The 17,409-nt window shown below is 42.1% G+C and overlaps 1 protein-coding gene across 4 annotated transcripts in view; it reads left to right on the top strand.

The window, feature by feature from the left end:
• LOC126248132 (bone morphogenetic protein receptor type-2) overlaps positions 1–17,409 on the top strand; it is a 382,553-nt gene that overhangs the window by 95,695 nt on the left and 269,449 nt on the right. The gene's annotated exons all lie outside the window — the stretch shown is intronic.

Below are 17,409 nucleotides of genomic sequence, written 5' to 3'. Positions count from 1 at the left end.
ACTAGCGAATACAGAATACCCCAGAAGACATGACAATGTAGCAAAAATAATACATCAACAGCTTGCCTTACAACATAAACTTATAAAACAACACGTTCCCACATACAAGTATGCACCACAAAATGCACTGGAGAATGATGAATACAAATTATACTGGAACAGAACCATTATAACAGATAAAACAACACCACATAACAAACCTGACATCATACTCACCAATAAAAAGAAGAAATTAACACAATCGAAATATCTGTTGTGGCGTTACAAGCTAGTCATGCCACACTGAGGAGGAAGCCGAAAGGCACGCGTACACACACGCCGACTGGCGTCAAGTCTGGAACAGGATACGTATTGAATACTATAAAGAAAATACGTATCTTTGGAATATACTTAACTTTTAATCAATCCTTGTGATACATCTCTCTTGACTATACAAATAAGACTCGTAAGATACATGCACTGATACAATTTGGCGCCTTGCTAAGTCGTAGCCATTAACTTAGCTGAAGGCTATTCTAACTGTGTCTCGGCAAATGAGAGCAAAGGATTCGTCAGTATAGTCGCTAGCAACGTCGCCGTACAACTGGGGCGAGTTCTCGTACGTCTCTCGAGACCTGCCGTGTGGTGGCGCTCGGTCTGCGATCACACAGTGGCGACACGCGGGTCCGACATGTACTGATGGACCGCGGCCGATTTAAGCTACCACCTAGCAAGTGTGGTGTCTGGCAGGGACACCACAATATCCATACCCAATACAACAAATATACAAAAGAAAACAGGAGAAAAAATTGAAAAATACATCGAACTGGCTGAGGAGTCAAGGAAATGTGGCATCAGGATAAAGTTGACATTATACCAATTATACTATCAACTACAGGAGTCATACCACACAATATCCACCAGTACATCAATGCAATACAGCTACATCCAAACTTATATATACAACTACAGAAATCTGTAATTATTGACAATTGTTCAATTACCCGAAAGTTCCTAAATGCAATATAACATATACCGTACAGTTAAAAGGAAGTCACGCTTGATCAAGGTCCGCGTCACCTTCCATTTTTAACCAGACATAACGTCTGAGAATAAAGTAAAGAAATAATAATAATACTTAAAATGAAGTAAGAAATTTGTCTAACGGTAAGCATTTATAAACGTTTATATCGGAAGAGATCTGAAATAGAACATATGTCTTTCTTTCTTAAAACGACCATTGTTTGTCACTTTCCGCCTAGGACATACTATGTACGTTAAGTACTCTTTGTTGCTTTTACGAATGAGGACTGGAAATAATGACTGCACTATACGACCTGCTGCTGCTTTGATTATATCGTCATGCACGCTAAGGGAACAGTATGTAGTTTTTTTAATTGGTTACGGAGACACATTAGATATCTTGATTAGAGTATTTGTCCAGTCATGTTAAAGCAGTTCGGAGATCCATTATCCTGAGTCCGAGCGTGGTGACGCAGTGTTCAGGATAAAGATATTTCGCTAGGGAGTGAACTTGTCTTGAAATTCTGTCATCCTGATTGAGGTCTCGTATGTTTTCCCTAAATCACTGCGGGTGAAAGACGAGTTGGTTGTTTGAACAGGCTAATGCTGTCGCCGCTCCGCCGCTGTTGCTGCTGGTCGTCGTCATCGTCGTGTGCTGGTTTGGTGACGCATCATGTGTTCGGTGATCGTCAGAAAAATATTGTTAAATCCACAAGTGCAGATATGTGCGCATGCAAACACATGTCCGACCTTTCAAATGTGAAAAAGATGCAGACAGTTCTTCACGGACGATAATGCCCGTCTCGGTCGAGCACCTCAGCTGGATGAATATGTCGCAGATGAATATCTTCACCTCGTGGACTGGCCAGTGAAATAGCAGTATCTGAATCGTAGATAGTTTCTCTGAGATGCTTTATGGGGACGAGTTGCAGCTAATTCTCAAGAATGGTATGGACTGGTAACAGAACTGTGGTACCATCACGTAGAATATATCTTGTGTTTGCAGCAGGCGATAATAGGTAACATATCTCTTGTAATTACAAAGAGTTTTGCAATGGAGGGTCTGATTTAAAGAATCCAATCAGGCTTAGAATTAAAGCAGTCAAAATCTGACTACTGCAGTTTAGTGGTTGGTAGGTAATCTGAAATAACTTTCTCATAATCTTTCCTATGACCGTCCTTCATCGATAAAATTACTATAATCTATATATTTATGTTCCGACTGTATTGACTTTCCCTCACATCTCGCTGTTCATTAAATGGAGCTGAGAAATATTGTTGTCTAGTGGATGTTCGTTTTAGTTGAACTGACTGTAACTGCAAAGTAAAATGCACACGTAAACTGCAAGTGCACAATAAATACAGGTTAGAAGTAGGCAAGACGAAATGTTCGTAAGTGACCTGAATTTATATTCACGTAGCACACAAACTATACACCGCTCCGTAACTAACAGCAAATAATGAAATACCAGATCGTACCAAACGCCACTGGTAATCACAAGATCTTGCAGTAAGCGTGGCGGAAGAAATTTTAAAGGCTTCAGATTGTGTGGTGACCCCCATATACTGTAGAAAAGCATGACAGAATTTCAAAGTAGCTGATGCTAATGCTCAGTGTGGATGTTAAACAAACCTAGAATAAATTCAGGTACCTATAGTGGTTAACTTACGAAAAAATTTCCTTGAGCAACTCTCACCACTGAAAAATGAAGTTTGCAGCTAATGAACTCGATAAATCGCCTAAGTCCCGAAAAATCGCGAAAATCAGAGTTGAAACTAAGCTATCATACTTTTTATAGGGAGAAGTGAAATGAAAACGAGAAAGACGGCAAAAAGTAAGTAAACTGTTTTTATTTCAAAAGTAATCGACATAACTGTTAATACATATGTCCCACTGTGAGGCAAGACGGGCAATACCTTCATGGAAAGGTACAGGGTTATTACAAATGATTGAAGCGATTTCACAGCTCTACAATAACTTTATTATTTGAGATATTTTCACAATGCTTTGCACACACATACAAAAACTCAAAAAGTTTTTTTAGGCATTCACAAATGTTCGATATGTGCCCCTTTAGTGATTCGGCAGACATCAAGCCGATAATCAAGTTCATCCCACACTCGGCGCAGCATGTCCCCATCAATGAGTTCGAAAGCATCATTGATGCGAGCTCGCAGTTCTGGCACGTTTCTTGGTAGAGGAGGTTTAAACACTGAATCTTTCACATAACCCCACAGAAAGAAATCGCATGGGGTTAAGTCGGGAGAGCGTGGAGGCCATGACATGAATTGCTGATCATGATCTCCATCACGACCGATCCATCGGTTTTCCAATCTTCTGTTTAAGAAATGCGAACATCATGATGGAAGTGCGGTGGAGCACCATCCTGTTGAAAGATGAAGTCGGCCCTGTCGGTCTCCAGTTGTGGCATGAGCCAATTTTCCAGCATGTCCAGATACACGTGTCCTGTAACATTTTTTTCGCAGAAGAAAAAGGGGCCGTAAACTTTAAACCGTGAGATTGCACAAAACATGTTAACTTTTGGTGAATTGCGAATTTGCTGCACGAATGCGTGAGGATTCTCTACCGCCCAGATTCGCACATTGTGTCTGTTCACTTCACCATTAAGAAAAAATGTTGCTTCATCACTGAAAACAAGTTTCGCACTGAACGCATCCTCTTCCATGAGCTGTTGCAACCGCGCCGAAAATTCAAAGCGTTTGTCATCGGGTGTCAGGGCTTGTAGCAATTGCAAACGGTAAGGCTTCTGCTTTAGCCTTTTCCGTAAGATTTTCCAAACCGTCGGCTGTGGTACGTTTAGCTCCCCGCTTGCTTTATTCGTCGACTTCCGCGGGCTACGCGTGAAACTAGCCCGCACGCGTTCAACCGTTTCTTCGCTCACTGCAGGCCGACCCGTTGATTTCCCCCTACAGAGGCATCCAGAAGCTTTAAACTGCGCATACAATCGCCGAATGGAGTTAGCAGTTGGTGGATCTTTGTTGAACTTCGTCCTGAAGTGTCGTTGCACTGTTATGACTGACTGACGTCAGTGCATTTCAAGCACGACATACGCTTTCTCGGCTCCTGTCGCCATTTTGTCTCACTGCGCTCTCGAGCGCTCTGGCGGCAGAAACCTGAAGTGCGGCTTCAGCCGAACAAAACTTTGAGTTTTTCTACGTATCTGTAGTGTGTCGTGACCATATGTTAATGAATGGAGCTACAGTGAATTTATGAAATCGCTTCAATCATTTGTTATAGCCCTGTATTTGCGGTTGCGTACGCAACTGTGAAAGTACCCAGACGTGTACCTTTCTGTCCGAAGTAGATCAATGGCTACGAATCTTTTTTGAGGTTATTAGAAATCGCATGAGGAGAGAGAGGGACTGTATGGAAGATGTGTAAGGTCTTCCCAGCGAAACTTCTGCAGCGTAGTCGAAACAACATTGGCAACTTGGGGGCGGGCATTTTGGTCATTTTGGTGCCTGGTTGTTAGACTACACTGCAGAAGTTTCGCTGGCAGGCCTTACATATTCTCCATACAGTCCTGATCTCTCCCCATGCGATTGCCTTATTTTTGGTGCCCTCGAGAAAGACAGTAGTGGCCGTTGATTTGCTTTGGATGAGGAGGTACATGCGTGGGTAGAATCCGTAAGCAATTGCAAGCATTTTTCCATGAAGGCATTGACTGCCTTGTCTCACAGTGCGATGAATTTATTATTAGAAGTTTTGGAGTTTACTTTTGAAATAATAAACAGTTTACTTACTTGTTTTACATCTGCATCGTTTTCATCTGACTGCTCGTAGTTGCTGAGAACACATGGGGGAAAACTGTTTCTCGCTACTGAGATGCGCACACAGTGACAAAGGTCCGACGTTCGCTGATACCCAAACCAGGGCGCGCCTTCGAGTTTCCCTCCCCTCCCCACCTCCTTCGATTGGCGCTTTTATTTCTGCAAGCTGGATTTTCCAAGGTTACCCGTTATTAGCTTCACGAAATACAGAATGAACCAGAAATCCATCGACAAAATTTCAGAGGTTGTTCAGCAATATTTTCTGGCTATTTCGGTGTGGGGGATATGTGGTTTTCGGTGACTCGTTATAAAGTAATTTCATTTTGATTGATTCTGTGCCCCATTCACATCTGTCTGTATTGCACTGAATATATCTGCGCAATAGTAAATGTCTATGGTACACTCTGTGTGTTTTGTTTTGATACAAACGTATCCAATTCTCTAAGGGGACTTGCTGTTGACAACAGTAATGCCTACTTAACCCTCAAGCTTGCGTTCAGTACTGAATCGTGTTTGTTTTACTGGCAGCGTTGGTAGTGAGAGTAATTCGCGGCAATTTGGATAATTTTACTATTGAAGAACTGGCCGATATGCACCTCGTGGATTGGTTCACTGAATGCGCTGAAAGAGGAGCACAACGACGCTATGCTGATTTATTCATTCAGCAACAGGAACCCTTTCGCTGTGCACATTTGGGATGTCCGTGTTTGTCTCAGGGCTGGTGCATTACTGTGTTTTGTGTTGTACGTTTTGGTGGTTGCCTATTACAGCTTTTTAAAATCTGTTGTGAAGGTATTTTCCCTGAAGCAAAGGTAATTGGGTAACATACGAATAAATCATGATTCAGTTATTACTCCCTAATGACCCACCAGGAGCCACACGTCCCTTACACAAAAATCCACAGAATATATCAGTGAGCAACCTCCGAAATTTTGTCATTGGAGTTTAGTATCAGCCTGTACATAAAACGAAAATTTTAATTTCGGTATCGTTACAGCTACTTTAAACCTAAACAAACAGAAAGAGGACGTTTCGTAACTGATAAATTTGATACCTCACACTAAGCAGTAAGTTGAGTAGTTTACCAATAATTAATCATATATAATGTGCATCACTGTATTGTGGATGGTGCCTAAAAAGTATTAATTACAAACCAAGCACCACTTCTTTCTTTGTGAAATAGCCTCACCTTTTCTCTGGTAAAATCAGTTTTTGCAACTTTAATGGAATATGAACACAGACCTCTCTCTGCCAACCCCCATCCCCACAACCCCTCTCTGCTCATCCCCTAGCCTCATCCCCCTTCCTGTCCACTTCATTCTCCCCTCTCCTATCCATCTTATCCCATGCCCATCTCGCTGACCACTTCATCCACACTTCTCATAATCCATCTTCTCCCAACCTCATCTCTCAGCTCAGCCATATTGATCTACACTTGTACCCCTGCAAGGCCCTGACCATACCCCTTCCCCCTTCTATTTCTGTCCATTTCATCCTTCCCTCGCTCTGTCCAACACTTCCTTGCCACTCCATCTCAATCCATTGCTGCTCCCCCCCCCCTCTCTCTCTAGCCACCCACTTCTGCTCCCTCTCACTGTCCATTGTCCCTTGTCCATCTCAACCTCCCCTAAGCCATCCCTATCTGCATGTTTAGACTCTTCAAAGCAGGCCAAAAAACCAGGTCAATATTAATCCCACAACGTATCTGTAGAGCAGGGCAGCCTACCATTCAGTGGTTGGAAAACCATTTCTAGCCACTGACATGTAGGCTGCCCTGCAAAGCAGATGGACCGATACTACTACTACTACTACTACTACTACTACTACTACACAACTTGTCTGTCATGAAGTGCAGCCTACTTGTCCAGGGCTGAACAAAAAAAAAAATTTCCCCCATACCTCCATTCCTGTTGTAACTAGGAGGTTATAAATCTCACAGTGCTGATACTCATGAATTTCCTGTTTCTGTGGCCAATTTAATTAAAATCGGTTCGGAGGCTTAGTAAGAGATCCCTGACATGCATAATAAATAAATAATACATATATACATTACATACATCCTGATACATATGCTTTCAAACTTTTAAAAGCATAAAGGACAGTTAGAGAGCAGACAGTGAGAAGCAAATTTGTAAAAATTGAGGAAAAAACTCAAACGATGTGACTGAAAGGATATTGTTTGTATTGGAGCAGCGAAATGACGTGTGAATAATTTTCTCTATGAAAATATAGTTTCGATTGCAGGAGGAACACTCACCAAATCAATCTGCAGTTCGAGCAAGTTAAGATACTGCTTTTTCGCTTTCCAAAGCATTGTGCAGTTTCGCTGATTTTCAGTTGCTGTTGACAATGTGTAAACTGAGCTGCAGTTAGAACTTATCGACTTACAGTTTGGCAGTTGCATGATGAATTGCATAAGAAAATTAGTTTTACATACTTCTATAACAATTTTTCTCGACATAAATTTCCTCGACTTTACAAGTCAGCGGCTACGATACTGATGAAGTTTGGTTCTACATAATTCAGTAGCAACTTCTTTCCCCACAATGAAGAGTGTGAAACCTACCCACAGAAGTTCACTGACAGACTTAAACTTGAAAGCTTGTCTTTGAATTACCAACAAATATAATAATAACTGTCATTCTGGTTTAACTTTTACATAAAATACGTAGTAACTAAATACAAATATGTCACTTTAAATGTCGTCATGAAACATTTATGATTGTAAGACATCATCATTTGTAAGAAATATACACACATCAAAAAAAAAAAGTTTCGCATCACCTCGGTTCCTTGAAAATTGGTATAGAGATCAAAATAAACATCATTTTCGCCCTTTTTATTGCTCATGAAAACAACACATTGCATGTTGTACCACCGTACAGCGAGACCTTCAGAGGTAGTGGTCCAGATTGCTGTACACACCGGTACCTCTAATACCCAGTAGCACGTCCTGTTGCACTGATGCATGCCTGTATTCGTCGTGGCATACTATCCACAAGTTCATCAAGGCACTGTTGGCCCAGATTGTCCCACTCCTCAACGGCGATTGGGCGTAGATCCCTCAGAGTGGTTGGTGGGTCACGTCGTCCATAAACAGCCCTTTTCAATCTATCCCAGGTATGTTTGATAGGTTTCATGTCTGGAGAGCATGCTGGCCACTCTAGTCGAGCGATGTCGTTATCCTGAAGGAAGTCATTCACAAGTTGTGCACGATGGGGGCGCGAATTGTCGTCTATCAAGACGAATGCCTCGCCAATATGCTGCTGATATGGTTGCACTATCGGTCGGAGGATGCCATTCACATATCGTAGAGTCGCTACGGCGCCTTCCATGACCACCACCAGCGCGTACGTCGGCCCCACATAATGCCACCCCAAAACAGCAGGGAATCACCACCTTTCTGCATTCGTTGGATAGCATGACTAAGGTGTTCAGCCTGACAGAGTTGCCTCCAAACACGTATCTGGCGATTGTCTGGTTGAAGGCATATGCGACACTCATCGGTGAAGAGAACGTGATGCCAATCCGGAGCGGTCCATTCGGCATGTGTTGAGCCCGTCTGTACCACGCTGCATGGTGTCGTGGCTGCAAAGATGGACCTCACCATGGACATCGGGAGAGAAGTTGCGCATCATACAGCCTCTTGCGCACAGTTTGAGTCGTAACACGACGTCCTGTGGCTGCACGAAAAGCATTATTCAACACGGTGGCGTTGCTGTCAGGGTTCCTCCGAGCCATAATCAGTAGGTAGCGGTCATCCACTGCAGTAGTAGCCCTTGGGCGGTCTGGGCGAGGCATGTCATCGACAGTTCCTGTTTCTCTGTATCTCCTCCATGTCCGAACAACATCGCTTTGGTTCACTCCGAGACGCCTGGACAGTTCCCTTGTTGTGAGCCGTTCCTGGTAGAAAGTAACAATGCGGACGCGATCGAACCGCGATAATGAGCATCTAGGCATGGTTGAATTACAGACAATACGAGCCGTGCACCTCGTTCCTAGTGGAATGACTGGAACTGATCAGCTGTCGGACCCCTCCGTCTAATAGGCGCTGCTCATGCATGGTTGTTTACATCTGTGGGTGGCTTTAGTGACATCTCTGAACAGTCAAAGGGACTGTGTCTGTGATACAATATCCACAGTCAACGTCTATCTTCAGGAGTTCTGGGAACCGGGGTGAGGCAAAACTTTCTTTGATGTGCGTATTTCGTACTTAGCTGCCCTATTTTCTTCGCTTCAACAAAATATTAAAAGTGATGTTTCACTCGATTGTCATTTCTCATTAATACAACAGTCTTGGAAAATAAATTTGCCATAAACTTATTAACGCGCTAGCGTGAAGGAATACCCTGCCTTCCCGTCGCCACTCGTTTCCCCCTCCCTCCCATATGTCACCATGAGCCACCTTGTTGCCCAGCATGAACACGAACCATCTCATACAAACAGATTGGTGAACAAGAATGCGTAGATGATGTGTGGTTCATCGGAGGTGAGGGTATCATCTGGAGTGCCCCAGGGAAGTGTGGTAGGTCCGCTGTTGTTTTCTATCTACATAAATGATCTTTTGGATAGGTTGGATAGCAATGTGCGGCTGTTTGCTGATAATGCTGTGGTGTACGGGAAGGTGTCGTCGTTGAGTGACTGTAGGAGGATACAAGATGACTTGGACAGGATTTGTGATTGGTGTAAAGAATAGCAGCTAACTCTAAATAAAGATAAATGTAAATTAATGCAGATGAATAGGAAAAAGAATCCTGTAATGCTTGAATACTCCATTAGTAGTGTAGCGCTTGACACAGTCACGTCGATTAAATATTTGGGCGTAACATTGCAGAGCGATATGAAGTGGGACAAGCATGTAATGGCAGTTGTGGGGAAGGCGGATAGTCGTTTTCGGTTCATTGGTAGAATTTTGGGAAGATGTGGTTCATGTGTAAAGGAGACCGCTTATAAAACACTAATATGACCTATTCTTGAGTACTGCTCGAGCGTTTGGGATCCCTATCAGATCGGATTGAGGGAGGACATAGAAGCAATTCAGAGGCGGGCTGCTATATTTGTTACTGGTAGGTTTGATCATCACGCGAGTGTTACAGAATTGCTTCAGGAACTCGGGTGGGAGTATCTAGAGGAAAGGAGGCATTCTTTTCGTGAATCGCTACTGAGGAGATTTAGAGAACCAGCATTTGAGGCTGACTGCAGTACAATTTTACTGCCGCCAACTTACATTTCGCGGAAAGACCACAAAGATAAAATAAGAGAGATTAGGGCTCGTACAGAGGCATACAGGCAGTCATTTTTCCCTCGTTCTGTTTGGGAGTGGAACAGGGAGAGAAGATGCTAGTTGTGGTACGAGGTACCCTTCGCCACGCACCGTATGGTGGTTTGCGGAGTATGTATGTAGATGTAGAATTGTTGCATATCGTGCACGCATTTCAGTCGTCGTGTTGTATCGGCTGGAGTTACTTGAGGAGCTGGTGGCAGCAGTAGTGCTCATCGCATGGCTGCGATGATCCCTTGCATTTTATTTGTTTTGTTTTGCCAGTTTAAAGTGTTTGTTGTATATACATACTTCGAGTTTTTTTTAAAAACAAGTCTGTCATTAGCCTGTAGTGGCATTGTCCCCCTAGGACAAAACCGAGCGAGGTGGCGCAGTGTTTAGCGCACTGGACTCTCCTTCGGGAGGACGACGGTTCAGTCCCGCGTCCGGTCATACTGATTCAGGTTTTCCGTGATTTCCCTAAATCGCTCCAGGCAAATGCCGGGATGGTTCCTTTGAAAGGGCACGACAGATTTCCTTCCCCGTCCTTCCCTAATCCGATGAGACCGATTACCTCGCTGTCTGGTCACCTCCTCCACAACCCCCCCCCCCCTCCCTCCCAGGACAAGTTTATTGGGATATCATTCATTAATGATTCAGGGATGAGTTTCCTGTAGTCTTGATGTGTGTTGGTAGCAGTGTGGTATTGGTTAACATATTACATTGTGCTGATTGTTATATTACCGTGTTTACGTGGGTCTTGTTTGATAATCTTGGAAAGTGGTAGACAATCAGTCAAACTGCAATGAGAGATCGGAGGGCTTATAGAATTTGCTATGACGTCATTGATTATACACCATATTGTCAAAGTATTACGTCATAAATTTTGTTACAGTTTACCTAGATTTTGCGGCATACGTCTTGACATATTTGTATCACAGGATTTCTACCAACTGGACAATGCACTTGCTTTAACACACACACCGTTACGTCACACCCACCTAGTACTGCAGAGATGACGTAGACCTGGTGTATAGTATGTGTTTGTGTAGTGCTGTACTATTTGTTAAATAATTTAATGTCTCACCAAGAGTGTATTTGTTGTTAAATAATGTATTGCAGAAATTGTTTAATATTATACTTACATGTATCATACTGCAGAGATGCAGGTATTTGGAAAAACTGTTAAAATGGCAACAAATTAACTCCTAATTATAAAATAGCAGTTAATTATGAGAGGAATGGTTAATTGTACTAACATGTCTTACTATTTTGTCTGGGGATGGTGGTTGGGGTCTGCTGGTGCTTCATGACAATCCTTGATCCTTCAAATGGAGAGCAACAGCACACAATTGATAAGTAATTTACATGATTCAGTTTATTTTTGAGCACTGGATGCTTTGTGATTCTCTGAGAGCATTATGACATTGCATAACATGACTTTTACACAATGTGACATTGCGATTATGTAACTGTGATACAAATAAATTAATTTGTTATTAGTATTACTATTTACACTCTGGTGACAAGTCATTGGATACCTCCTAATACTACGCGTGTAGTGCAGCAACTCGACATGGCATGGACTCAACAATCACTGGAAGTCTCCTGCAGAAATACTTACCCGTGCTGCCTCTATAGGCGCCCATAATTACGAAAGTGTTGCTGGTGCAGGATTTTGTGCACGAACTGACCTATCGATTATGCCCCATAAATGTTCGACGGGCGGCCAAATTATTTGCTAGAATAGTCTAGAACACTCTTCAAACCAGTCGCAAACAATTGTCTCGTCATTCCTATAAATGAAGTCCAAGAATAGCTGCAAATGGTCTTCCAAGTAGCCAGACATAACCATTTCCAGTCAATGATCGGTTCAAATGGACCCCAGGGGATCCAGTCCATTCGATGTAAACAGTCACCACCATTATGGAGCCACCACCAGCTTGCACAGTGCCTTGTTGACAACTTGGGTCCATATCTTCATGGAATCTGCCCCACACTCGAATCCTACCATCAGCTCTTACCAGCTAAAATCGGGACTCATCTGACAGAGCCACAGTTTTCCAATCGTCTAGGGTCCAACCAATATGGCTAAGAGCCCAGGAGAGGCGTTGCAGGCGATGTTGTGGTGTTAACAAAGGCAGTCACGACGGTCGTCTACCGCCATAGCCCATTAACGCCAAATTTCCCGGCACTGTGGTAACGGATACGTTCGATGAACGTCCCACGCAGGTTTCTGCGGTTATTTCGCGCAGCGTTGCGTGTCCGTTAGCACTGACAACTGGGCACAAACGGCGCTGATCTCGCCCGTTAAGTGAAGGGCGTCGGCCACTGCGTTGCCCGTGGTAAGAGGTAATGCGTGGAATATGATAGACTCCGCTGGACACTGTGGATTTCGAAATGTTGAAATCCCCAACGACTTACGAACTGGAGTGTCCTATGCGTCTAGCTCCAGTTACGATTCCGCGTTCACAGTCCGTTAATTCCCATCGTACGATGACAATCGCTTGAGTAGAAACGACAGCTCCCCCAATGCACTGCCCTTTTATACCTTGTGTACGCGGAACTACCGCCATCTTTATATGTGCATATAGCTATCCCATGACTTCTGTCACCTCGGTGCATAAGAAATACCCACACCTGATCCCAGAGAAACCTGATCTTCTCCTAATGGTGCACAGAAGAAGGCGTATGTTGCCCTTGCTATAAAGGAAGAGGAAGCTCACCAACGCCATCTGGTTGTGGAGAAGCGGAGCCAGAACAGAAGTACGTGATATACTGGTTCTACTTCTGTTCTTGCTTTCAGCTCCTCCCCACCAGAATACTCAGCGCCAAACTGGATGAAACTGCTGTCCACGAGAGTAGCCGCACTATAACAAGATGCCTACGAGAAATTCCGCTTAATAATAACGTATTGCATGGTATTCATAGCACCCCTGGATGTTAGACGAAGATCAGCAGCAGAAGTTCAGGAGAAAAAAAAGGGAAATTACCCTGAACATTCCATGTAAGCAAATGAAACACATTTTTAATAATGACGTCAAACAACTGAAGCAATAGCAGCACGACGTTCCGCCCGCCTAGTAGAACTATATCGAAACAAGATTCGGAGAGGACATACCTAAATCTAAAGGACGCATTTGATACTTGTTTCCAACTATCTTACCAGACGTGGAAGATTTCGAATTGACTGCGAACTTGGGCGATGCTGTACAAACAGATCTTAAAGCGATGGGGATATATTACTGGAGAAGCAACCTGTGAACATGGAGAGCTTCAAGATGGTCAACACGTCCTCGTATGCACGAAGCTACCAGTAACATGAACGCTTTATGACTTCGTTTCAGCAAATAATCAAGGAACCCAGACAACCGATTTGTTGGTCTCGATATACATATGATATGTACTTATCTTTATATATATTCTGTAAACATGTTGTACACATATTGTTAATCTGTAAATGACTGTGTGGTACTTTCCTTTATTCTAGAATAATAATAATAGTAATAATGTTAATAATAACAATAATACAACATAAACTTATAAAACAACACGTTCCCACATACAAGTATGCACCACAAAATGTACTGGAGAATGATGAATACAAATTATACTGGAACAGAACCATTACAACAGATAAAACAACACCACATAACAAACCTGACATCATACTCACCAATAAAAAGAAGAAATTAACACAACTAATCGAAATATCCATACCCAATACAACAAATATACAAAAGAAAACTACCACACAATATCCACCAGTACATCAATGCAATACAGCTACATCCAAACTTATATATACAACTACAGAAATCTGTAATTATTGATACATGTTCAATTACCCGAAAGTTCCTAAATGCAATATAACATATACCGTACAGTTAAAAGGAAGTGACGCTTGATCAAGGTCCGCGTCACTTTCCATTTTTAACCAGACTTAACGTCTGAGAAAGTAAAGAAATAATAATAATAATAATAATAATAATAATAATATTGTAGTAGTAGTAGTAGTAGTAGTAGTAGTAGTTGTTGTTGTTGTTGTTGTTGTTATATTTCCACAAAACAACTGTGCAAAATCGACAAGGAACAGGATTGCTTCACTGAAACTCTGAAAAGGGGAGTAGGACTGATTCTGGCACCATAAGGACAAGCCGTCAGAACGGATACAGTTAATCAAATACTAAAACACTACGCCGGACATCACAGTCGTGGAGAAACATTTGAGCGTGGATCGTCGACATTGCAGAATCTACCAAAAAGAAAACAAAAAAACGTAAAAGGTGCGAAGGCCTGAAAATTGACCTCAGCGGTTGTGGTACAGACCAAGCATTGTGGTCCCATTGATTCGTGGTTCACTTTACGATGTGCCAAAAGATCTCGGTGGCACTTCAAAAACGCTGCTATCTATTAAATATTCATTTTCTAACAACAAAAAATCACTTACCTAGGATATGCGTGTACTAAACGCATGTACGCACATCCAGCAACGGTATGTGCTTAAGAAGTGTCAGAACGGTTATGGAAATATACTTAAAATGAAGTTAAACAATTTAATGACTAAGTATTTATAAACATTTATACCGGGAGCGATTTGAAATATAGCATATCTCTATTAGAACTTTCTTTCATAAAATGACCATTGTTTATTACATTAGAACACAAACTATTCACAGTCAGGTAATTATGAGCAAAGAATGAAATACCAGAACGAAACAAATGCCACTGATAATGACAAAATTTTGCATTAAGCGTGGCCGAAATAAATTTAAAGGCACTCTCCAGTGCCCGCCATACACTATGAAAAAATGCATAATTTCTAAGTAGCTGGTGCTAATGCTCAGTATGAATATTAAATAAGTCTGGAGTGAATTCAAGTCCCTAGAGTGGTTAACTTATGAATAAGTTTCCTTCAGCAGCTGTCACCACTGCAAAATTTGGTCTGCAGTTAATGAACTCGATAAATCGCCATAGTCATGAGAACTCGCGAAAATCAGTCCACAGTAAGCTACCAGACTTTTTATATAGGAATCGACGAACAAAGTTTCGGAGGTTGTTCAGCAATATTTTCTGAGTATTTCGGTGTACAGGATCTGTGGTTTTCGGTGACTCGTTATAGAGTAATTTCATTTTGATCGATTTTGTACCACATTCGCATCTCTCTGTTGCACTGAAAATATCTGCATAACAGTAATTTTTATCTATTGTGAATGTATTTTCCCTGAATCACATGTAATACCGAATAAATCATGTTTATATTATTATTCTTTAGCGAGCCACGAGAGGGCAAACGTCCCTTACACCAAAATACTCAGAGAATATCAGTGAGCAACTTCCCAAATTTTATCAGTGGAGTTCCGAGACACTTTGTACACAATGAAAATTTACAGCTAGCTTAAATCTAAACAGACAGAAAGATTCACGATTCTGCACCCATTAATTTGATACCTCACTCTAAGCAGTAAGTTGAGCAGTTTATCGATAATTAATAAAATACAACGAGTATCACATCATAATTTTGTTGTATTGTGGATTAAGCCCAAGGAGTATTAGTAACAAGCCAAGTACCACATCTTTCTTTATGAAATAACCTCACCTTTTCTCTGTTAAATTCAGTTTGGAATTTGAATCACAGGCAAGTTAATGTTTGTTTGAGTAGTGCCAAAATACTAATTAATACATGTAAACTACGTAATTTAAAATTGGTGTGTGTCGTGTTTATATTCTAGCACCTCCTGAATCACTAATATGTGTAGGTTTCTTGTCTGATAATTCAAATGGTTTTAACTATTTTTGTACGCAATTGTTTTCATTTCACAAAAAACAAATATGAGTAGCTCTTCGGATACATCTGTTCGAACTTTTTAACCTGACACATCATTCATCATGATACCTTAATGCATTTCATACTTCCTAATTTGCCTAGATTTGCCCATGAACCTTGCTTTTCAGATGAATTACTCGTGTTAAGAGCTTTTCTCTCACTATAATATACCGGGTGATCCAAAAGTCAGTATAAATTTGAAAACTTAATAAACCACGGAATAATGTAGATAGAGATGTAAAAATCGACACACATGCTTGGAATGACATGGGGGTTTTATTAGCACAAAAAAAGAGTATTGCTAGACGCATGAAAGATCTGTTGCGCTCGTCGTTTGGTGATGATCGTGTGCTCAGCCGCCACTTTCGTCATGCTTGGCCTCCCAGGTCCCCAGACCTCAGTCCGTGCGATTATTGGCTTTGGGGTTACCTGAAGTCGCAAGTGTATTGTGATCGTCCGACATCTCTAGGGATGCTGAAAGACAACATCCGACGCCAATGCCTCACCATAACTCTGGACATGCTTTACAGTGCTGTTCACAACATTATTCCTCGGCTACAGCTATTGTTAAGGAATTATGGTGGACATATTGAGCATTCCCTGTAAAGAACGTCATCTTTGCTTTGTCTTACGTTGTTATGCTAATTATGGCTATTCTGATCAGATGAAGTGCCATCTGTCGAACATTTTTTGAACTTCTGTGTTTTTTTTTGGTTCTAATAAAACCCCATGTCATTCCAAGCATGTGTGCCAATTTGTACCTCTCTATCTACATTATTCCGTGATTTATTCAGTTTTCAAATTTATACTGACTTTTTGATCACCCGGTTCACCGAAGTGACAGAAGTCGTGAAAGAGCGGTATGTACATATACAGATGGCGGTAGCATCACGTACGCAAGGTATAGAAGGGCGTTGCATTGGCGGAGCAGTCATTTGTACGCAGGTGATGCATGTGAAAAGGTTTCAGACGTAGTTATGGGCGCACGAAGGGAATTAGGACTTGCAACGCAGAATGGTAGTCGGAGATAGACGCATTGGATATTGCATTTCGGAAATCGTTAGGGAATCGAGATCCACAGTGCCAAGGCTGTGCCGAGAATACCATATATCAGGCATTACCTCTCGCCACGCACGACACAGTGGCCGACGGCTTGCACTTAACGACCGAGAGCAGCTGCGTTTGTATAGAGTTTGCAGTGCTAACAGACAAATAACACTGTATGAAATAACTGCAGAAATCAACGACAAACGTATCTGGCAGGACAGTGTGGCGAAATTTGGCGTTAATGGGCTATGGCGGTAGACGACCGCTAACAGTACATTGCCTGCAGCGCCTTTCCTAGGCTCGTAACCATGTCGGTTGGAGCGTGGGTGACTGGAAAACAGTGATCCGGTCAGATGAGTCCCGATTTCAGTTGTAAGATCTGATGGCCGGTTTAGTGTGTGGAGCAGATCGTGGCCCCTAGTTGCCAACAAGGCATTGTGCAAGCTGGTGTTGGCTCCGCAATGATATGAGCTGTGTTTAC

The sequence above is a fragment of the Schistocerca nitens genome, chromosome 3 (assembly GCF_023898315.1).
Source record: "Schistocerca nitens isolate TAMUIC-IGC-003100 chromosome 3, iqSchNite1.1, whole genome shotgun sequence".
NCBI lineage: Eukaryota > Metazoa > Arthropoda > Insecta > Orthoptera > Acrididae > Schistocerca > Schistocerca nitens.
Note: the sequence above shows the minus strand (reverse complement) of the source record. Positions and strands in the feature narration are given on the sequence as shown.